Here is a 24,597-nt window from a genome sequence, read left to right as displayed (position 1 = left end):
ATTACCCTCCAATACTTCTAAGTCCACTAGCACTTGAGGAAAAAGTGTCAAGGAACATAAAAAAGATGTTTGTTCAATTTAAAAAGCCAAAAGCAGTTTAGGTACAGACACTTTTAAAGACTGTTAGGGGACTTCCCTGGTGGTCCCAGTGGCTAAGACTCCCTGCTCCAGATGTGGAGGAATGGGTTCAATCCCTGGTCAGGGAACTAGATCCCACATGCCTGCAACTAAGACCTAGCACAACCAAAAATAAATATATTTTTTAAAAGACTGTTAACTTTGATGGGAAACAAGGAAAGGATGGCTGAGTCCTATTAATTATATTTAACAAACCATTATTGAAGTCCAACAAAGATTAGTCTATGGATGATTGTACAGATGAGGTCAGCTATAATCTTTTTTTTTTTTGCGTTTTTTAAAAAGGTATTTCAAATCCATTTATGGAAAGCTGTAAGAAACAGTATATGATAAAAATTTCACTGGAACTACATTTAATACAAAATTCTCATGTTATAAAAGTGAAGTCGCAAAGGAAGTATGAACAGCAGAGATCAGAAATTGTTCAATGGTTCGATATTGGCCCAGTGGCTAAGACTCCATGCTCCCAATGCAGGGGGCCCAGGATCGGGGAACTAGATCCCACATGCCACAACTAAGACCCAGCACAGCCGAAAAAAAGAAATATATTTTTTAAAAAGGAGATTGTTCCATATTGTATAAAACACAATTTACAGGTTGTGAAAATATTCACAGTAGGACCCTGAAGACACCTAAAATCACTGAAAGCATTTGATAATCAAGCACTAAGTGATTAAGCACCTGAGACCTTGCATTTAAGGGACCTACTACAGCCTCTCTTGCACTGATACTTTTTTTTGTTGTTTTAGTATTAGGGACCTAGAGAATTCTGGACACAGGGAGTAAAAAGATGGTGCTTGCCCTTGGGGAACTAAGAATAAGGAGCCTGTGTATGGCTGAATACAAACATTCTTAAGTGCTTTCATTTTCTCACTTAAATAAACACACAATAAAGTGAAATTTTATTTAGGGAGATTGAGAGCAGAACATTTCAAAGGCATATGCTGTGAATACAAACTAGATGGTTTCAAAGCAGTCAAAGGGATTTTGGTTATGTGCTAAAATTTATTTGTTCCTTCAGGGCTGTTAATGTATATCAGATAGTTAAAAGCAACTACTCAAGGTTTTGACAGTGTTTTAATAACTTAACTAAAAATCCCTGACATGTTTATGGGTCCTTGAGCCAGGAATAATACAAGGCCTTTCAATCATCTCTTCAGAAAAAGATTATTCAGAAAAGAAGCTGTTAAAAAAAAGAAAAAAAGAAGCTGTTGCTTTTCATTTCTCATCACTGACAGAAATCCAAATAAGAAATAATAAATTACTAGCTTATGAGAAATATAGACCTTCTTGAATAAAGTTGTGGTAATTCATTATATTATATCCCAAAGGTTAAAAAAGCATTTACTTTCCCGTAGCAAGAACCTAGTTTTATTGAACTAAGCATGCCCTATAAAAATTTATCATTTATCTGGTACTTGATACTTGTTATACTTAATATGAACACGTTGCGTCACGTTGGAATTCAGCTGACTATAATTAATGCCAAGTAAGAATTTTTACTCTGAACCTTTAAACCACCCTACCCAAGGGAAATAATTTTAAAATAAACACTGACTGACAATTAGGTGGTTTTCAAACAGTATTTTTCACACAAATCATTAGTTGAATAAGACAGTTTAATTCCTGAGAATTACTAATAGCTAAATTCTACCTCATGGATTATAAATCACAGGACAAAGCAAACAGATTAGCTCCAATGAAGAGGTAAAAATTAATATATGAGGTCTAGAAACAATAACCAGTAATAATGAGCACCCCAGGCACCCAGACTGGGATCTCTATATATAATTTCCCACTACAGGACCAGGGTTTCTGGGAGAAATGACTGATTCCTGGGCTGGAGCAGAACAGTACAAGATGAACCAGCGATATCTTCTCATAAAAGAAAGCAAAAAAAGAAAGTGTCAGAAGGTCTCAGGAGCCAGTTTTAAAGAGGCTCCAGCTGGCTAAAGATGAAAAACAATTGAATGTTAAAAGAATAATTGCTTTGGATCAAAATACATCAAATATGTCCCTCAGTTTATACTGAGGCTTTTAAAAATGATCACCTAATGGTGATGGTTGCACAACTTTGTGAATATACTAGAGACTAGTGAATTTTATAGCATGTGAACTATATCCTGACATCTAAAATATGATCACCTTTGGAGAATACTAGAGAACCAACCAGACTTCCCAAGTGGCACTAGTGGTAAAGAACACACCTGCCAATGCAGAAGAAGCAAGAGACATGGGTTTGATCCCTGGGTTGGGAAGATCCCCTGGAGGACAGCATGGCAGCCCACTCCAGTATTCTTGCCTGGAGAATCCCATGGTTAGAGGAGCCTCGTGGGCTACAGTCCATAGGGTCGCAAAGAGTCGGACACGACTAAAACAACTTAGCACACAGCCATGCAGAGAACCAACCATTATTTTAAAAACTAGTAAAGGGAAAGATCAAGTATTTATCCTGTATAAACTATACTGAAATAGCCAGAATACTGGAGTGGGTAGCCTTTCCCTTCTCCAGGAGATTTTCCCCACCCAGGGATTGAACCCAGGTCTCCCAAATTGCAAGTGGACTCTTGACCAGCTGAGCCACAAGGGAAGCCCAAGAATACTGGAGTGGGTAGCCCATCCCTTCTCCAACAGATCTTTGCAACCCAGGAATCAAACTGGGGTCTCCTGAATTGCAGGCAGATTCTTTACCAAATAAGCTATTAGGGAAGCCCTGTATGAACTATAAGTTAAAAAAAATAGTTGATGAAGGGAATATTCTTTTAATAGAAGTATCCCTTCTCCAGTGGACCATGTTAATGCAGAGTTCCAAAGAATAGCAAGGAGAGATAAGAAAGCCTTCCTCATTGATTAATGTAAAGAAAAAGAGGAAAACAGTAGAATGGGAAAGACTGGAGATCTCTTCAAGAAAACTAGAGATAACAAGGGAACATTTCATGCAAAGATGAGCACAATAAAGGACAGAAATGGTATGGAACTAACAGAAGATATTAAGAAGAGGCAGCAAGAATACACAGAAGAACTATATAAAAAAGATCTTCTCAACCCAGATAATCACGATGGTGTGATCACTCACCTAGAGCCACACATCCTGGAATGCGAAGTTACGTGGGCCTTAGGAAGCATCACTACGAACAAAGCTAGTGGAGGTGATGGAATTCCAGTTGAGCTATTTCAAATCCTAAAAGATGATGCTGTGAAAGTGCTGCACGCAATATGCCAGCAAATTTGGAAAACTCAGCAGTGGCCACAGGACTGGAAAAGGTCAATTTTCATTTCAATCCCAAAGAAAGGCAGTGCCAAAGAATGTTCAAACTACTGCACAATTGCACTCATCTCACATGCTAGCAAAGCAACGCTCAAAATTCTCCAAGCCAGGCTTCAACAGTACATGAACTGTGAACTTCCAGATGTTCAAGGTGGATTTAGAAAAGGAAGAGGAACCAGAGATCAAATTGCCAACATCTGTTGGATCATCAAAAAAGCAAGACAGTTCCAGAAAAACATCTACTTCTGCTTTATTGACTATGCCAAAGCCTTTGACTGTGTGTATCACCAGAAACTGTGGAAAATTCTTCAAGAGATGGGAATACCAGACCACCTGACCTACCTCTTGAGAAATCTGTATGCAGGCCAGGAAGCAATAATTAGAACTGGACATGGAACAACCGACTGGTTCCAAATTGGGAAAGGAGTACATCAAGGCTGTATATTGTCACCCTGCTTATTTAACTTATATGCAGAGTACATCATGAGAAATGCTGGGCTGGATGAAGCACAAGCTGGAATCAAGATTGCTGGGAGAAATATCAATAACCTCAGATATGCAGATGACACCACCCTTATGGCAGAAAGTGAAGAAGAACTAAAGAGCCTCTTGATGAAAGTGAAAGAGGAGAGTGAAAAAGTTGGCTTAAAACTCAACATTCAGAAAACTAAGATCATGCCTTCTGGTCCTATCACTTCATGGGAAATAGATGCGGAAACAATGGAATCAGTGAGAGACTATTTTTTGGGCTCCAAAATCACTGCAGATGGTGACTGCAGCCATGAAATTAAAAGACGCTTACTCCTTGGAAGAAAAGTTATGACCAACCTGGACAGCATATTAAAAAGCAGAGACATTACTTTGCCAACAAAGGTCTGTCTAGTCAAAGATATGGTTTTTCCAGTAGTCATGTATGGATGTGAGAGTTGGACTGTGAAGAAGGCTGAACGCCGAAGAATTGATGCTTTTGAACTGTGGTGTTGGAGAAGACTCTTGAGAGTCCCTAGGACTGCAAGGAGATCCAACCAGTCCATCCTAAAGGAAACCAGTCCTGAATATTCATTGGAAGGACTGATGCTGAAGCTGAAACTCCAATACTTTGGCCACCTGATGCGAACAACTGACTCATTTGAAAAGACCCTGATGCTGGGAAAAATTGAAGGTGGGAGCAGAAGGGGACGACAGAGGATAAGATGGTTGGATGGCATCACCCACTCAATGGACATGAGCTTGAGTAAACTCCAGGAGTTGGTGATGGACAGGGAGGCCTGGCATGCTGTAGTCCATGGGGTCACAAAGAGTTGGACATGACTGAGGGACTGAACTGGACTGAACTGAACTGAAGAAGCATCCCTACAATATATGAAGAAGACTTGATAGAATATCACCATTTTTCAACCACTAATAAATCAATGGATCTGAACAATGATCATCAATAGCTGCTAACCAGAGTAACAAGCAGACATATGCCTCATGATGGAAATACATAGTGCATTGATGGAAAAAAATGAAACCTGAACCTAATCAACCCACTAGCTCTCTCTGCCAATTTACAGGAAATAAAAGAACAGAGAAACATATCAATGAAACAACAGGGATGTAATCGATAAAATCTAGATGGTGGGAAACACTATGGGATCTTCTTTCTTCAATAAATAAATTATAAGGCGAAAAACATTGGAGGGGAAACCAACAGATGAGAAAAGCAACAAAAGATATCTCAGTCAATTGAACTGTATGAACTTCATCCGAATCTTAAGTCAAGTTAAGTATTAAAAAAATCAGACAATTAGAGAAATGTGAACACTGACTGGATTGCTATCGACACTAACCAGATAAATGCTGACATAAACTATTGTTAATCTGGTTTAGGTGTAAAGATGGTGTGATCATATGTTTGAGTCCTTATCTTTTAGAGATACATTGTCAAAATATTTACAGATAAAATGATATGCTGTCAGAGATGGCCTTCAAAGAGGGTGAGTGGAAAAGAGGTTGAGGCTGAGTGGTAGATAGAATTGAAAGAAGATTGCAATTGAGCAGACAATTGTTGAAGCTGTAGGATACGCACATGGGTGCTTGATGCATTATTCTCTTTGTGTATATATTTGAAATTTTCCGTAGCAAGTTTAAAAAACAAACATATATAAGCATAGAAGGAAAAAAATTACCTTCAAATTTCAAAGAATCTTTGGAGAAGGGCAAGCATTACAGATACTAGTTGTTTCTTTTCTCACTTTTCTGTGGACCATATAATACCACTTCTTTTCAAAACAATAAGAATAAGCACTAAAAGAAATAAAATTAGACTACATATTAGGAAAACAGCAATGCCTTTCAAATTTGGAAGGGAACACATTGTTAAAGATGTGAATTCCTGGGCCTCAGTTCCTAGAAATTCTTATTTTTAGTAGGTACAGTACACAGCTGAGGAATTTGCAGTTTATCCAGGAGCCCAGGTGATACATAAACAAGTGGCCCACACACCAATAGCACTTTAAGAAATTCTAGTACATCCTTTAATACCTCTTTGCCCACATTTATAAAAACTTTCTCTTTGAGTATCAAAGAAGTAAAATTGCTAGATGTGGCACATTTTCAGTATTACTTTCCAAAATGACTGTACTAATATACATTCCCTCCAGCAGAAGAGAATTCCCAGTTCCCCATTCCTTGGCCAACTCTTGATGTGCTTGTGCTTTTCAATTTTTGCCAAGAACATAACTATCTTACAGAATGACCTTTCAGCTAGCAACATTTGTTAAAGCAGCTCTTGAAAAATTTTCCACATTTTGAACAAAGACTTCTTTTTAATGACATAACGGCTTTTCACCCGAAAACACATTCAATAAATATGCTAAAAAGAAATGATAATTCAACCTTAACCTTAGAGCAACTACAGGACATTAGAATTATTAGTCAGAGACTCTCATATGGAACAAATTTGAATTGTGCTCAGTGTTTACATAAACCACAAATGTTTTTTGATTGTTTTTGCATACAAACATCAAGCAAATAGAAACAAACAGCCCAAACTGAGAACAAAACAGGAAGAAGCATCTGGCAGAAATGTGGCAAGTTTCGTAATTCTCCAAAAGGTGAGGCGAGCCAAAGACACAGCAGAAATCTGACCTAGTAAAATTAAAGTTTCAATAAAGTGTGAATTGTGCATATAAGATTCCTAGTCCTTGGTAATAGAGCCCCCACTTTATGGTAGTGACATTAAGGGAAATTTCACATGAAGATGAAGTAAGCAGTAAAAAGAACATGACATGATGTGGTCTGGTGAGGAGTCTGGGAAGGATTTTGCTATGAAAAATGACATGTGAGTAGATCTCCCCACTCCAAAAAAAAGGACTATGAATAAAAGGGTTAAAGTGGCCTGTGCTCTGGAGCCAAGCTTCTCAAATGGGTACACAAATTGCCTGGGAATGTTGTCAGAAAGGCTCCCTGTGACGCAGTGAGTCCAGTTTGGGGCCTGAGATTCTGCATTTCTTACTAGCGCCCAGGCTAGGCCTGCACATCAAGGGTCTGTGGAACCTGCATAGTTGCCCTTGTCCCCATAACTTTGCCTGAAGTCTATCACTGAGAAGTAGTGTATGGCAGGTACCTGCTGGTACTGCTGCTAGAAAGACAGCAGCCCTGGCCCGGGAAACAGCTGACCCGGGAAACAGCTGAAGCCTTCTCCACAACCACCCAGCATAAAGGAGCTGGCTTTCTGTAAGCAAGGAGTTCTGCCACCTGGACCTTCTGTGGCCTGGGGAGTTGGGGGTAGAACAAGGAAGAAGTCAATAGCTATTGAGATTAACACTGCCGACCACGTCCACGCCTCCAGGAACTCATCAGGCAGAGGAGGACAAAGATAAAGATAGGAAGAACAGAGCGTCAGCCCCAGCACCCAGGGACTCGCTGTTCCCACCAAGGCGTAGGATGAAAGCTTAGAGAAGGTCTTCCTAAGCTGGAGGAAGATCTGTATCTGTGGACTGAAAGAACTCACCACGGTTCACAGGAAATTAAGTACCTGCCCACAGAGATATTTGGCAACAATGTTTAATAAGGGGCAGGCGGGGGTGGGGAGTGGGGTGGGGGAAGCCCTGCCATCATTCAGGGAGGAGAAAACAAGTCATCATTAATGGAGGGCTTGAGTTCCACAGGCCACATGTTACTTTCCATGAATTCTCTCATTTAACCCTCATAGCCTTCCAATAAAATGGTGGTGCTGGCTGTTAAGTGGACTGGATTCAGCGACTGGGACCATCTTGTCAGGATCCCTCTGCCCTCCAGCTGCCTCAGCTCTCTCATTGCGCTTGGGAGCAGGCAGGCTTCCCCCAGATGCACTTGCAGCTCTGGGCTCACAGTGTCCCAACTCAGCTGCCCCAAAAGAAGACAGAGTCCCTCTTCTGGTTTCCCCACAGAAGGACACCGGTTGTTTATGTTCTGTGCTCACCCTTGGATCCATGACGGTGGGCAAGAGGATGGAGTGAGATATTCAAGCAGGGGCTGAGGGTACTATGACTAGAAGTCCCACCAGAACTAAAAGGTTAGAGCGAGAAGAAACAGACAAAGAAAAGAGAGGAAGGCTGGTCTGGCTAACAGATCCAAAGGGTCCATGACAGGGAGGTCTAGGAGCTGCCCCACTTTACAAAGGACAACAGTAAGGATCAGAGAGGATCAGAGAGGTCAAGTCACTTTGCTCAAGGTCACACATCACGGGGCAAGTCAAAGAGCTCTGGTCAGAGCGCCACAAAGCGAGGCGGTCTGACCAGAGCTCTTAACCACTGTGCTCGAAGGCAACAAAGCCAGTTTGATTTCAGACTTCTCTACAATATTGGTTTTCAGAAGAAAATGAAGCAACAGGCCAACTTTTGGGGGGAAAAGACTGTAACTGAAAAGATCTGTGTGCTCTGCCAAACTGTCTTTCTCTCTCTCTCTCTCTCTCTCTCACACACACACACACACACACACACTCACACTGTGTGACAGGCACTGTTCTAAGTTCTAAGGGGACCTCTGTATTCCTCTGCTTGAGCTGAGGGAAGAGGAGGCTGGTGGCCCACTTCTCCCAGAGTGACACGTCTGCTCTGGAGGAGGGTAAGTGGGCAGGGATTGTAGCCCCTCGTCTTATCATCTCGCTCTTCCTGATATGGAACCTTTGCCCTCTGAGCAAACAGGAGCAGGAATGATGGAACCCAGTACTACACAGCCTACCGCACGTGTGCAGACCTTCCGTCCTACCGTGAAACCTGGGCAGGGGAGAGATCGCCAGTCATCTGCCCTGCCCCTACCTGGATATATACCTTCTGCAACACAGAGCTGGCTGTGATGAGAGGTGGTGTTGGCCTGCCTCCCTGGAGTGAAACCAAAGCTCTAGACCAGGAGATGTAAGGGAATGGGGCCTCATCTTTCTGGTTCTATTTTCTAAGAGTTCTAAGAGCAGAGCCTCCATCATACTGAGCTGGGGGATGGGAAGCAGTCCTTGGCTTAAATTCTACTGACTCCCATTGTTCTTCAGTTCAGTTCAGTTCAGTTGCTCAGTCGTGTCTGACTCTTTGCAACCCCATGAACTACAGTACACCAGGCTTCCCGGTCCATCACTAAGGTCTGTAGATTTTCTTGAATAAATGCTTCTCTATTTGCTGTATGTCCTTAAAACAAATTCCAGATACTTAAAATGATTGACTTTTTAAAATAATTTTTACCAGTTAAATGGTTATTTCATTGAGGAGAGTATCTCCTGACCTCTTTATCCCACTATTTTAAAAGTCAACTACCATAATCAGGTTTTTTTTTAAGGCAAAAATAAGTTTTCTTGGTAGTCTTATATTCGTGATTCAAACATATTCAGTGTGTCTCAATTCACTGCAATTATTTGTTTTTTTAAGCTATGCTGCACCTAGGCTGCCGGAGAAGGCAATGGCACCCCACTCCAGTACTCTTGCCTGGAAAATCCCATGGACGGAGGAGCCTGGTAGGCTGCAGTCCACGGGGTCGAGAAGAGTCGGACAGGACTGAGCGACTTCACTTTCACTTTTCACTTTCATGCATTGGAGAAGGAAATGGCAACCCACTTCAGTATTCTTGCCTGGAGAATCCCAGGGACAGAGGAGCCTCGTGGGCTGCCGTCTATGGGGTTGCACAGAGTCGGACACGACTGAAGCGACTTAGCAGCAGCAGCACCTAGGCTGCAGGATCTTAGTTCCCTGACCAGGGATTGAACACAGTGAGAGTTCAGAGTCCTAACCACTAGACTGTGAGGGAATTCCCTGATGCAATTACTTTAACTGATGTTCAAATTATCCCAAATTATTCTTGGCTACAAAGAACTGCTTTAAAAAGTTGCCTTCAGATTTCTTCTGAAGTGACACTAACAGTCACAGAGAACTTTCTTGCTATTACAATACAGGGTACACGACATTCCATAGACCCACAGAATGCTTCTGAAAAACTTAAAAGTCATAGTTACCAGGGAATTCCCTGGCGGTCAAGTGGTTAGGACTCCACAGTCTCACTGTTGAGGACCCAGGGTTCAATCTGTGGTCAGAGAACTAAGATCTCACAAGCTACATGGTGCCACCAAAAAAAAAAAAGTCAAGCTTACCAGTATCAAAAGGAACACATAGGACTTCCAAAGAAACAAAGAAGATAAAAGTAAACACTCAAAAGAGAAAAATAAATGTAAAAACCACAAAGCAAATAAAAAATGATCACGCACATGCTCAATCACTAAGTCATGTCCAGCTCTTTGTGACCTCGTGGACTGTAGCCTGCCAATCTCCCCTGTCCATGGGGTTTTCCAGGCAAGAACACTAGGGTGGGTTGCCATTTCCTTCTCTAGGGGATCTTTCCGACCCAGGGATTGAACTCACATCTCCTATGTCTCCTGCATTGACAGGTGGATTCTTTACCACTGTGCCACCAAAAAATGATGAGAAAACAAAGTAGCATAGAAAAATGAAATGAATAATAAAACAAATGTATTAGTGATCATGATAAATATAAATGGAATCTACTCCCTTATTAAAAATTAGTATTCACAAATTGAATTAAAGTTCAATTTTATATAATTTAAATGAAGCACAAGATGAAACAAAAAGATTAATGTAAAGGAAGAGGAAATATATAAACAAATACAAATTAAGAGAAATCTAATATGAAAAATATTAGTAGAATTTGACATTTAAAAAATGACACTGATGAGGTACCATTTCACACCAGTCAGAATGGCTGCGATCCAAAAGTCTACAAATAATAAATGCTGGAGAGGGTGTGGAGAAAAGGGAACCCTCTTACACTGTTGGTGGGAATGCAAACTAGTACAGCCACTATGGAGAACAGTGTGGAGATTCCTTAAAAAACTGGAAATAGAACTGCCTTATGATCCAGCAATCCCACTGCTGGGCATACACACTGAGGAAACCAGAAGGGAAAGAGACACATGTACCCCAATGTTCACCGCAGCACTGTTTATAATAGCCAAGACATGGAAGCAACCTAGATGTCCATCAGCAGATGAATGGATAAGAAAGCTGTGGTACATATACACAATGGAGTATTACTCAGCCATTAAAAAGAATACATTTGAATCAGTTCTAATGAGGTGGATGAAACTGGAGCCTATTATACAGAGTGAAGTAAGCCAGAAGGAAAAACATAAATACAGTATACTAACGTATATATATGGAATTTAGAAAGATGGTAACAATAACCCGGTGTACGAGACAGCAAAAGAGACACTGATGTATAGAACAGTCTTATGGACTCTGTGGGAGAGGGAGAGGGTGGGAAGATTTGGGAGAATGGCAATGAAACATGTAAAATATCATGTAGGAAACGAGTTGCCAGTCCAGGTTCGATGCATGATGCTGGATGCTTGGGGCTGGTGCACTGGGACGGCCCAGAGGGATGGTATGGGGAGGGAGGAGGGAGGAGGGTTCGGGATGGGGAACACATGTATACCTGTGGCGGATTCATTTTGATATTTGGCAAAACTAATACAATTATGTAAAGTTTAAAAATAAAATAAAATTGGAAGAATAAAAAAAAAAGAAAAAAAAAGAAATAAAAAAAATAAAAAATGACACTGAAATTTAAAAAGAAATTTATACATAGAAGGATAGAGAAACACTAAACAATATGATTACTACCCTGCAAACAAAAGTCCAAGACAGACAGCTTCACTGAGGAATTCTACCAAACATACAGAGAACAACTTATACCTACCTTTATCAAATGATTGCAAAATAACTGAAGAGTGGGAAACAGTGCCAAATTCATATTATGAAGACAACATCACTCTGATACCAAAATCAGACAAACACACTACAAAAAAAAAAAAAAAATTATAGGCCAGTATCTTTTACGAATACAGATGTAAAAATCCTCAAAAATATTAGCAAAATGAATCAACAACGTGATATAGCACATTAACAAAAGGAAAGACAAAAACCAAATAATCATCTCAACAGATGCAGAAAAAGCATTTGACAAAATTGAATATCCATTCCTGATAAAAATTCTCACCAAAATGGGTATAGAAGGAACATAAGGAAAGCCGTTTACAACAAACCCACAGCCAACATAATACTCAGCAGTGAAAAGCTGAAAGCCTTCCTTCTAAGTTCAGGAACAACACAAGGATGCCCACTCTTGCCACTTCTATTCAGCATAGTATTGGAAGTTCCAGCTACAATAATCAGAAAAGAAACTACAGGTATCCAAATTGGAAGGTTAGAGGTAAAACTTGTCACTATTTGCAGATGCCATGATATATGTAGAGAGAACCCTAAAGTCTCCACACAAAATCTATTAGAGCTAACAAATGAATTTAGCAAGAGAGCAGGATAAAAAATTAATTCACAGAAATCTGCTGCATTTCTTTATACAAATAATGAAGTGTCAAAAAGAAAGTAAAAAAAATCAAATTTAAAATCACATTAAAAAAAAATCAAATACCTACCAATAAACTTAACCAAGGAGGTGAAAGACTTCTACACTTAAAAAGATAAAACACTGATAAAGGAAACGGAAGATGATTCAAAGAAATTGAAAGCAACCCCATGCTCTTGGATTGGAAGAATTAATACTGTTAAAATGGTCACACTACCTCCAAGCAATCTACAGATGTAATGCAATCCATGTCAAAATACTCATGACATTTTCCAAAGAAATAGAAAAACTACTCCTTAAAGTTATATGGAACCACAAAATGCCCAGAATTGCCAAAGCAAGTCGGAGGAAAAAGAACAAAGTTGAGGACTTCCCTGGCAGTCCAGTGGTTAAGACTCCGCCCTTCCACTGCAGGGGGCATGGGTTCGATCCCTGGTCAGGGAACTAAGATCTTGCATGCCACACTGTGCAGTGCCTGTTCCCCACCAAAACAGAACAAAGCTGGAGGCATAACCCTCCCAGACTTTAGACTATATTACAAAACTACAGTAACCAAATAGTGTGGTCTTGGAAAAAAGCAGACATATAGATCAATGGAACAGAATAGAGAGCCTAGAAATAAACCCACATCCCTACAATTAATTAATCTATGACAAAGAAGTCAAGACTATACAATGGAGAAAAGAGAACCTCTAAAACAAGTGGTGCTGAGAAAGCTGGACAGCTACATGAAAATAAAGAAATTAGAATACTCCCTTATACCATATACAAATATAAACTCAAAATGGTTTAAAAACCTACGTATAAGACATGACTACATCAAACTCCTAGAAAAGAACATAGGCAAAACATTCTCTGACATAAATCATAGCAGTATTTTCTTAGATCTGTCTCTCAAGGCAAAAGAAACAAAAGCAAAAATAAATGGGATCTGCTACTGCTAAGTCGATTCAGTCATGTCCGACTCTGTGTGACCCCATGGACTGCAGCCTACCAGGCTCCTCCGTCCATGGGATTTTCCAGGCAAGAGTACTGGAGTGGGTTGCCATTGCCTTCTCCAAAATGGGATCTAACCAAACTTAAAAGCTTTAGCATAGCAAAGGAAACGATCAACAAAATGAAAAGACAACTTGTGGAATGGGAGAAAGTATTTGCAAACAATGCTTTTGACAAGGAGTTACTATACAAAATAAATGAATAGTTCATACAGTTCAATGTCAAAAAAATCAAACAACCCAGTCAAAAAATCAGCAGAAGACTTAAATAGACATTTCTCAAAAGACACAGAGATGGCCAACAGGCACATGAAAAGGTGTTCAACATTGCTAATCATTAGAGAGATGCAAATCAAAACTACAATGAGGTATCACCTCACACCAGTCAGAATAGCCACCATTAAAAGGTCTACAAATAAATAAATGCTGAAGAGGGTGTGGAGAAAAAGGAAACTTCCTACACTGTTAGTGGGAATATAAACTGGTGCAGTCAGCAAAAGAAAACAGAATGGAGGTTTCTTAATAAACTAAAAATTGAGCTAGCATATCATCTAGCAATCCCACTCTTGAATATATATCTGAAAAAAATGAAAACTCTAATTCAAAAAGATATATGTACCCCAATGTTCATAGCAGCACAATTTATAATATCCAGGACATGGAAACAACTCAAGTGCCAATCAACAGATGATTGGCTTAACATGCGGTATATACAGACAATGGAGTATAACAGGCATAAAAAAGAATAAAATATTGCCATTTGCAGCAATATTTTGAGGAGGAAATGGCAACCCACTCCAGTATTCCCACCTGGAAAATTCCGAGGACAGAGGAGCCTTGTAGGCTACAGTCCACGGGGCGGCAAAAGAGTTGGACATGACTTAGTAACTAAACAACAGGGAATCATATTCAAAACCTTGTAATACTTGTAATGGAATACAACCTGAAAAAAAACTGCATCACTTCGTGTCCTGTAATCATAGGACCCTAAAATGAGAAAAACTTAAAAATGTACAGTTTATTACAGGGAAAGCACACACTCTGTATAGCAAGGGTATGAAAGTCAAAATATACATCACAGGGACTTCTCTGGTGGTCCAGTGGCTAAGATTCCACACTCCCAATGCATGGGGTCCAGATTCAATCCCTGGTCAGGGAACTAGATCCCACATGCTACAACTAAGAGTTTGAATGCTGCAACTAAAGATCCCAAATGCTGCAACTAAGACCTGGCACAGCCAGATAAATAAATAAAAATAAATATTAAAAAATACATCACAGTGTATGATTCATAGCAGGGGTCTAGAAAGAACAAGTGTAGGGTTCCATTGTTTTTCCCCCTCTGGTCCCACCAGATGTTTTGTACTCATTTTGTATCTTCCTGCCCCAGTGCCTAGAATCAGCCATTTCTTCAAGGAGCCCTGATTCCATTTATGGGAGAATGGTGTTTAGAAACAAAGATCTGGATGAGAGGTGTGCTTCCTACTTTTGGGGTGTAACTGTTTCTAGGCCATTTCAGCAGCCAGAGCCAGAAAATATATCTAAGTATACTATCTGATATTTATAGACCTATCTATATTTCTGTATCTATTTACCAACTGGAGTACAATATTTATGTATAGCTCTTTTTGTTGACAGTCTTACATTAGTTAAAACATGGGCTTTTAAAAACAATATATTGACAAACATTATTATACTAGTTTCAGGTATGTAACATAATGACTCAATATAAGTATATATTGCAAAATGATTCCCACAATAAGTCTAGTTAACATCCATCACTATACATAATTACAGAATCTTTTTTCTTGTGATGAGAACTTTTAAGATCGACTCTCTTAGCAACTTTCAAATATGAAATATAGTACTGAACTATTGTTAAATGAAGCACAAAATGATTCATGTAAATGAAGTGGAAATATATAAAACAAATGCAAATTAAGAGAAATCAAAGATAAAAATACATTAATAGATTGGGCTTCCTTGGCGGCTTAGTGGTAAAAAATCTGCCTGCCAGTGCAGGGGACATGGGTTTGATCCCTGGTCTGGGGAGGTTCCACATGCCACAAGGCAAGTAAGTCTGTGCGCCACAACTACTCTAGAGCCTGTGAGACACAACTACTGAGACCAGGTCCCACAGCTACTGAAGCCTGAGCCCTAGAGCCCATGCTCCACAACAAGAGAAGCTACCTCAATAAGAAACCCGTGCAATGCAACAAAGAGTGGCCCCGCTTGCCACAACTAGAGAAAGCCTGTGTGCAGCAACGAAGACCCAGCACAGCAATAAATACATAAATAAAACAGCGATATGGAAAGACATCCATGTCCTAATCCCCACAGGGATTTTGCAGATGTGACTAAATTAAAAATCTCGTGATTGAGAGACTACCCTGGATTATCCAGGTGGGTCCTAAATGTAATCACAAGGGTCCTTAAAGAGGGCAGCAAGAAAGTCAAAGGAGATAGTAGGAGACCTGAGAATGGAAGCAAAGGGTTGGAGTGATGTGAGGAAGGAGTCACAAGCTGAGGAAAACAGGCTGCCTCCTGAAGCTAGAAAAGTCATGGAAAATGAATTCTTCTCTAGAGGTTCAAGAAGAAACCAGCCCTACAACACCTTGACTTTATTTAGCCTAGTGAAACTGATTTCAAATTTCTGGCCTCCAGAATTGTAAGAGAATAAATTTGTGTTAAATTTTTGTAGCAGCAATAGGAAACTAATACACCTATCTTTAGTTTTGCCTTTTTCAAAATGCCATATGAGGACTTCCCTGGTAGTACAGTGGATGGGCATCCGCCTGCCAATGCAGGGGACATGGGTTGGAGACCTGTCCGGGAAGATCCTACATGCCATGGGGCAACTAAGCCGTGAACCATAACTGCTGAGCCCAAGTGCTGCAACTATGGAAGCCTGTATGCCCTGGCACCCATGCTTTGCAACAGAAGAGGCCACTGCCGTGAGAAGCCCATGCTTCACAACTGGGGAGTAGCCTCCACTCTCCACAGTTATAGAAAAAAACCCTTGTACAGCAACAAAGACCCAGTGCAACCAAAAAAAAAAAAAAAAGCCATATCAATAGAATCATACAGTACTTTTGGGTCTTTGGAGTCTGGCTTCTTTTGCTTGGCAAAATGAATTTAAGATTCACCAATGTTTATATTATACATACTTTACCACAAAAAGAAAGATTCATTCATTTTGTTGAGTGAATCAATAGATCTTTCCTTCTTATTACTGACTAGTATTCCATTGTATGCATGCACCAGTTTGTTTATGGGTTTCCCAGGTGGCCAAAGTGGTAAAGAATCTGTCAGCCAAGCAGGAGACATGGGTTTGATCCCTGGGTCGGAAAGATCCCCTGCAGAAGGAAATGGCAACCCACTCCAGTATTCTTGCCTGGGAAATCCCATGAACAGAAGAACCTGATGGGCTACAGTCCATGCGGTCACAAAGAGGCAGACATGACTTAGCAACTAAACAGCAGCAGCAATCAGTTTGTTTATCCATTCACCTGCAGAAGGACATCTGGTTGTTTCCAGTGTTTGATAATGATGCTATAAATATTTGCATACACGTTTGTGTGTGTACATAAATATTCATTTCACTTGACTATTAAAACCAACTCATAGGTATTCATAGCTTTTAGGACATGGAGATGTAGATTTAAATAGCATTACCAGGGAAACATATTACTAAATAATACAAACAAACAAAAAAACCAGGCTTTTAAGGCCAAGGTTACTTTCACAGAATAAGCCATAAGTTCTCAGTTCCAGATGTCTTACAAGACCCCTTTGTTAGACATAACATTTTAAGGACATCTTAAGAAACCAGAATATTGTCTTCTTATTCTGTTGCTGGGATTTCTTACAACAGCAGTTAGGAGGGCCTATGATTTTTTCAGACTAAATGCTGAAATTTCATTATTTAGAACTATGAGAAATAAGGACAATTCTAAGAAGATTAAACTTACTATGGAAAAGAAAGGGGCAAAACAGAATTACAAACAATTGGAATAGGAACATATAATGTTATCTATCTACGGTGTAAATAGAAAAAACCTAACAACAAATATTTGAATTTCTGATTTACAATATTGGCAATCCATTCACTCCTCGTCCGTAGTATTGTTTGCTATGAAACTTTGTCAAATGGTTTCATGAAGTCATTAAAATGTACCTGTTCTTTTTCCAACAGATATGCAGTGACACTTCTGCCAAGGGAGTTTTGCCTGAATAGAGAAAAAAATAAGACATTCAAATGTAGAAGTGGCAACATTTTCCCCTAAGGCACCAAAGCCACAGAGGAAGAACTCTGAATTGCAACACTCAATGCAAAATCAGGTTCATGTCACATAATCTGCAAAAGGTTTATAAAACCAACTGCAAAGCATTTAACAAATATTTGTCAGGGTATGGGATTTTCTCCTATTTACAAGCTAACAAATTAGCCTGTTAACATTTCCTGGATGCCAGCAGCACAGTAAGCAGTAGCAGCACCATCAGCATATTTGTGTGGGTTCCCCACAGCCCTAAGCCCAAAAAGAGGCCATGCAGAGGGGCCAGGTGGTCATACTATGTACACAACGCATGTCTGCATCACAGCCAAAGGACACCGGCCGTGGGGAATTGACATCTTATATAGCAAGCTTGCTCTTTACCCCAGAAGGAAATATCACCTCCCCCCTCAAGGCAGCTCCTTGCACATACAGCCCAGAGAAATGAGTCAGGTAAAGTGGTCAGGGCCTTGCATTCTTGGCACATACAGCAAGAATAAGCAGGGACACTCTGGGCTGTGTCAGATTGTATCTCCCAATTATACTATGCCCAGAGAGAAAAGAGGCCATCTCTCCTCCCACTTGAAGTGAACAGTAAGACGTACTGCCCACAGTTTTGCCCCTAGAAATACCTTCTGCCTTTGGCTGGGCAGCAAACTGCAAAAACCAGGCCTGTGCTTTTTCTCTGTTAACCAGTCATAGAGAACTCTCGGGAAGCCATAAATGTGGATTAAGTGAGAAATGAATTGATAGGATCAAGTACCATAGGAGTTTAAGACACCTCTCCAGGCAGTTTACTGGTGCCTTCTGACTAGCCTGGACTCAATCGTATATATAACATTATCATTTTCAAACAGAATACTGGTGTCATATCCAACTTTATGCTTCCATGGATTAGATAACATCTCGTTTCTAGTGGTCCTTTCAAGTGCCATATCTCACTCTCCTTTTGCCTTCCAAATCTCCTGTCCATGCTCTCGAATGAGTGAACCTACGCAGAAGCCAGAGAGCAAGGAAATCTATTGATCCAATCCCTTCCCAGGGTACAGCAGAGGCAGAGAGGGCGGAGTGAATCTGGAAGGGCAATGGAAGATATCCAGCACAGCCCATAAATGGCATTGATGTCATTGGTGTGATTTTCTAAAACATTAAACCATTCTTGGTAAGGTTCCAAACAAAACAACACATACTCCTTTCAATTTACACAGTAGTTCCGTTCCTGGAAAATTCCAGGATATTAAAACTGCTCAAAAAATACTTTGAGTTATGCTCGCTTCAGCAGCAGTATACTAAGATTAAAATTATACAGAGAGGATAAGCATGGCCCCTGCACAGAATGACATGCACATTTGTGAAAGCATCCCATATTTTTAAAAGTAAATTTTAGAAAAAAAGTACTTTAACTTTACATGTAAATAAGGTTAGGCTTAGGCTTGGACAACCACAGATAGGTTTTTCATACACATGGATGGCTAGAGGGACATTCAAAAATTATGTAAAACGGAGGAACATTCATCCCTGTACAAATGTCACAGACACTGAAGGACACATGACATTCTTGGCTCCTGCCCTCTAACTGCCAGGAGATCCCTGCCAGGGGATTCCTGTCAATCACTGTAACAACCAAAATAGCCCCATGTGTTTTCAAAGTATACCCTTGATGGCACTGCCCCCGGGGAGACCCACTCTCCTAAGGCGAAACATTCATCCTTACAGAATTTGAGTTTGATACTTCACCCCTTAGTGGCTGGGGGAGACAACAAATGAAAGAAATGACTTCTCGATTCATGGCTCCTTGTTCAGTCCAATATACAGAAGTCTCTGACCCAGCTACCAAACACTTGCTGCAATTTCTAGCAACATGGAATTGTGAACTTGAATTTTATGATTTGGTATAAATAAAAAGTAAGAAAATAAATGGATGCAAAGCTCAAACTTCACATGCAGCCAGGTAAAGTTTATAAATAACCACATTCGTGTCACTTGAAATTAAACTAACATTTTTCTACTTTTAACTTACATATTTTTTTTTAGTTTTGTTTCTTTTTTCGGCTGCACTGTGGTGCATGTGGGGTCTTAGTTTCTCCACCAGGGGTCTAACTTGCATCCTCTGCTTGGGAGCATGGAATCTTAACCCCTGGACCACCAGGTAAGTCCTTTAACTTACACATTTTAAGTAACACACACATGTTATATAAAATTACAAAATCTAGACAAAAAAATAAAAAGTAAAAACATCATACTCTGTGGCAAACAGAATAATGGCCCTCCTCAAAGATGTCCCTGACCTTATCCCTGGAACCATTTACATGGCAAAAGGGATTCTGCAGATGTGACTAAGTGAAGGATTTTTTTTTAATCAGAGGATAATTGCTTTGCAATTTTGGTTGATTTCTGCTATACAACAACATGAATCAGCTATATGCGTACATAAATTCCCTCCCCCTTGAGCCTCCCTCCCACTCTACCCCCACCATAAGTGAAAGATCTTGAAATGGAGAGATTACCCTGAATGATCCATGTGCACTCAATGTAATCACAAGGATTCTTAGAAAAGGGAAGGAGGGGAATCAGAAGGCCTCATAAACCTATAAGAGAATAAGTTTGTATTGTTTTAAGCTACTAATTTGTTTCAGAAATAAGAAGAAATTCATAAACACCCCCTGCCAGCCGTCACAGAGATCCACCACTGTTAACACCTCAGTGCCTGTACTTGAAGAGATTTTCCTACATTATTATGTGTATGTGTGTGTGTACTTTTTGCAAGGATGTATCACAGTGTGCACGCTATTTTATAACCTCCTTTTTTAAGTCAACAAACTCCATCTTTCCATTTCATCAAATACCTAAACCATATTAAAAATTTCCCAAATAACATAAAAAACAAAAAATCAGTTGTTTCATCCAAATCATGATCTGTTCAAGGACCACCCACAGCATTTAATTTTTAGGTATCTTTTGTTATGATGTTGACTATTGAAGAGATGGTCCTACAGTTGTTCAGAGCAACCTGCCACCTTCTGAGTTAGTTTAGTTTCTCTATTTTGAACATCATTATCAAATCATGGGTTTTCACAGAACTCATTTGTTTCCATTAATTGCCACCATTAGTCTTCATAATGTTCTGAATGTTATGACTGTGGCCAGTGGGACATAACCCCACTGATTTTTGAGAACATTATGGATTGTGAGCATAAAAGATGTCCCTAGATCTCCTTGTACTTTCCCTGTCCCAGCCCTGCAGTAAGCTCTTTCTCCAAAAGGACCCAGCTTCCCTTTAAGGGGAATGGTCTTCAGAAGCTACAACCTGAGCACGAGGGAGTGTTCATTAGTACTGAGGTGACATTGCTTTTAGGTCATTTTAATGGACAGAGCTAAAAAAAAATACATAATTGTGGCAGACAGACTTTATGGTGCCACTGTGATCCCTGTCTTCTGGTGTTCATACCTTTATGTAGCTACCTTCTCCGAAAAGTGGGAAGAACTATGACTTGCTTCTGGTCAGTAGTAGGTGCCAAAGGTGAAAGGATGCACATGATCATATATATATACATATATGACTATAGTATGTATGACTAACACCAGTCTTGCAAGGACACTATCTCCCTTGCTGGTTTTAAAGAAGCCAGCTGCCATGTTGTGAGCTGCTTATGGAGAAGGCCACTTGGGTAAGGAACTAAGAACAGCCTTTGGCTGAGAGCCAGCAAGAAACTGAGGCCCTCAGTCCAGCAGCCTACAAAGAATGAAAGGCTGCCAACAAACATGTGAGGTTGGAAGCAGATGTGACCGCAGTCCTGGCTGACACCTCGATTGCAGCTTTTTAGTCCCTGAAGCAGGGCATCTAACTAAGCTATGCCCAGACTCCTGACCCACAGAAAGTGTAATATAATAAATGTATCTTGCATTAAGCCTCTAAGTTGGTGGAAATATTGTTATGTATAATAGATAACTAGCACACTATTTAATCATGGATATACATGAATATTTTCAATTCCATTTTAATATCTCAATGTTTTCCTCAATTTCTTGGATTTTATCCTAATATTTTTACCAATAATGGAACCACTAGTCCTATCCTCTGGAGGACTGCACACTAAATTGTGAATGAAAAACTGAAAATGAGGGATCTCCTTTCCATTCTTCCTCTCTTCCAATGGGAAAATTTATTCACTCATATTTTTTTTCTTATGGCCTTACTCATCAAGTAAACTAATACTTTTAGCCCTGGGATTCCTTTAAATTGTTACTACAAATTATAATATTTCCTGTAAATATAGTACTTTATGGTTTAAAACAAATTTGCTCATGTATAAGTTTCTATAATAAATTTTGGAATAGCATTCAATTAACAGCCATTTGATTTAGGTAAAATTATCATACAAATTATCTACTTCTCCCTAACGATGTTTATTTCCCCAAACAAGGTATATCTTCTCTTCAAAAAACAGAGTTTTAACAATTAATACACTGTTTGATTCTTCATATTTTTAACTCACATATTAAATAAAAATTCAAAGTCCAAACTCTGAACAAATACTTATGATAAATAAAGAGGTCCCTAATCTAAACCAATCACTTCTTTCTTGGAATATTTAGTAACAAATACTTAATTCATAAAATTATACAAGCACATTTATATTTCTATTATTTTTGCTCAAAAATTAAATGCTGTCAAATGTCTTCTTGAAATGATGTTATTTGTTGTTATTGTTCAGTCACTCAGTCGTGTCCAACTCTTTGCAACCCCATGGACTGCAGAACGCCAGCCTTCCCTGTCCTTCACTATCTCCCGGAATTTGTTCAAACTCATGTCCATTGAGTGGGTGATGCCATCCAACCATGTCATCCTCTGTCATCCCCTTCTCCTCCTGCCTTCAATCTTTCCCAGCATCAGGGTCTTTTCTAATGAGTTGGCTCTTTGCATCAGGTGGCCAAAATATTGGAGTTTCAGCTTCAGCATCAGCCTTTCCAATGAATATTCAGGGGTGATTTCCTTTATGATTGACTGGTTGGATCTCCTTGCTGTCCAAGGGACTCTCAAGAGTCTTCTCCAGCACTACAGTTCAAAGGCATCAATTCTTTGGTGCTCAGCCTTTTTTATTGTTCAGCTCTCACATCTGTGCATGACTATTGGAAAAACCATAGCTTTGACTCTATGACCTTGTAGGCAAAGTAATGTCTCTGCTTTTTTTTTTTTTAAATCTAGGTTTGTCATTGCTTTTCTTCCAAGGAGCAAATGTCTTTTGGATTCATTTTGAATACTTGTCGATTACTTTCAGGTTCAACACAATATGTTATAGAATAATTCATCCTGACAAAATAACATTTCCCAAAAGTACTATTTCCAGTAACAATTTCTCTGCTGAATAAAATTGACAGCAAATATTGTAAAATATCTCACAACCACTTGGCACACGGATCAATATTACTATAACATATTTTAAATAAAGTAGCAGTACTGGCTTTATAAAAGCTTGAGGAACAAGTTTCTCCTGACTAAAAATACCATACCCACCAAGAAAAAAATTGTTATTTAAATCAAAGACCTTTCTGGCACAGCTTCACATGTTCCTTAAAACACTCTTTTACATCATGAAATTTTTATCTGGATTAATAATGCACTGAAGAGGCTAAAGCTGAAACTCCAATACTTTGGCTACCTGATGTGAAGAACTGACTCCTTAGAAAAGACCCTGATGCTGGGAATGATTGAAGGCAGGAGGAGAAGGAGATGACAGAAGATGAGATGGTTGGATGGTATCACCGACTCAATGGACACGAGTTTGAGCAAGTTCCAGGAGTTGGTGATGGACAGGGAAGCCTGGCATGTAGTAGTCCCTGGAGTTGCAAAGAGTCAGACGCGATTGAGCAACTAAACTGAACTAACTGAAGAGGCTAACCTTGAGAAAAGGGTATGGGTTTTACTTATCTCTGTTCCCTAGTCTGGTATAGAAACTGGCATATTAACTTAATTAACATTACATAAATGAATGGATAGTTGGGGGAAGGAAGGAAGGCAGGCAAATGATCCAATGAGATGGCCTTAAATGACTTTAAGTTACTCTGAAATATATTTAAACACCTTAAAAGGGATAAAGAAATACAAAACAAGGACTGAAGGAAGCTAGCCAAAACCTTAGTGAAAGCTGCAGATTTCCATGAGTCAGTTAAATAGGGATTAATAGGCTATAAACCCAGAAATGAGGATTATGTGGTCTATAGATACAACTCTTACTCTGAAAATTTGGAATCCATGTTATTTTATCTATAAAAGGGGAATTAGTCTAGCCTTTGAGACCACAATCCACAGCCCAGATCTCACAACCTAGCCAGTGTCTGGCCAACAACAACCTCTGTCAAGTGACAATGATCGCAAAAGAGCACAGGTTTAACAGGGGCAATACTGCCCTCTAGGGAGAATTTTGGAAGTTTGTGGGTATTTTTTCTTGACACATTGAAGTGAAGCTGCAAAACATTAATGATAAAGGGGATCTTAAAAGTCACAAGAGAAAAAAAAAACCACTAAGAAATGAAAATCAGAATACCAGAAGACTTTGTATCAGCCAACAACTGATACCAGAAGACAGTGGCATTATATTTTCAAACTGAAAAAGGGAAATTATTAGTAATGTAGGATTTTATACCTAGGTAAATTACCATTGTAAAGGCGAAATAGAGACATTTACAGACATACAAAGAAGTAATTTACCACTCACAGGCTTTCACTAAAAGAAACACTGTGGATGTACCAATTTCTGGTACCAGACAAGAAAAGAGTAAGCCCACAAAAATCTCTCTCTTCCACTTGAAACAACTAAAATTTCTGGGGGTAAAAACAGAACACAACAAGCAACTACTTGAGAATCCTGAAAAGTAAGCAAAGGAGGTGAATTGAGAAAAGAACTAAAAACTTTAGGAAGTGACTCATACAGGGGTGAGTTACCAAATTTTTACCTACATTCTGTCCCAACACTGATCAGAAGGAAAGTCTCTAGCAGAGCTACCATAGACAGTACAAGGAGAAAAAAAATCCAAG

At 39.5% G+C, this 24,597-nt stretch overlaps 1 non-coding gene across 1 annotated transcript; it reads left to right on the top strand.

Moving 5' to 3' along the window:
• The first annotated feature begins 18,828 nt into the window (after positions 1-18,828).
• LOC113888256 lies at positions 18,829-18,933 on the top strand. Its single transcript, XR_003509895.1, has one exon. It is a non-coding gene; the product is annotated as a U6 spliceosomal RNA (small nuclear RNA).
• Positions 18,934-24,597: the final 5,664 nt, after the last annotated feature.

This window comes from Bos indicus x Bos taurus, chromosome X (assembly GCF_003369695.1).
Source record: "Bos indicus x Bos taurus breed Angus x Brahman F1 hybrid chromosome X, Bos_hybrid_MaternalHap_v2.0, whole genome shotgun sequence".
Taxonomy (NCBI): domain Eukaryota; kingdom Metazoa; phylum Chordata; class Mammalia; order Artiodactyla; family Bovidae; genus Bos; species Bos indicus x Bos taurus.
Note: the sequence above shows the minus strand (reverse complement) of the source record. Positions and strands in the feature narration are given on the sequence as shown.